This window comes from Salvelinus fontinalis, chromosome 25 (genome assembly GCF_029448725.1).
Source record: "Salvelinus fontinalis isolate EN_2023a chromosome 25, ASM2944872v1, whole genome shotgun sequence".
In the NCBI taxonomy this organism is placed as follows: domain Eukaryota; kingdom Metazoa; phylum Chordata; class Actinopteri; order Salmoniformes; family Salmonidae; genus Salvelinus; species Salvelinus fontinalis.
The window spans coordinates 41,396,619-41,397,033 of NC_074689.1; the positions used below are offsets into that span (position 1 = coordinate 41,396,619).

The 415-nt window shown below is 44.6% G+C and overlaps 1 pseudogene; it reads right to left on the reverse strand.

The window, feature by feature from the left end:
- Positions 1-265: 265 nt before the first annotated feature.
- Positions 266-415, reverse strand: LOC129823393 (U1 spliceosomal RNA; annotated as a pseudogene).

Sequence of the window (415 nt, forward strand, 5' to 3'; positions counted from 1 at the left end):
CATGACCGGGGGGGGTTAGAGTGGCTTCCCAACTATCTCCTGATTGAAGTACCAGCGTGGCATAAATACAATGCTGCATTTCGCAACATAATGTTTCGACAAAATGCCAACAATATTTTACAAACAAATGTTTCCACCTTTCGATTGGTCCACAAAGTCTCCTTCACAACTGACTTCAAAGATCTCCATAAGCACAGTCAGTTGACTCAAGTCATCTTTAAGCCTGCCGCCATGCAACGGTTTATCATTAACAAAGACATCAGGGTAAAGCGCAAACGAGCACTACCATAAATTTTGCAATCGAGATTCACACATTTGGAAAATTCGCACGGGGTCAGCACAGCCAGAGTGCAATGGCTGAGCCCCACACCGGCTGAACCACCTTCTTGATTACAGTATCTCTTTTGCTTAGTGG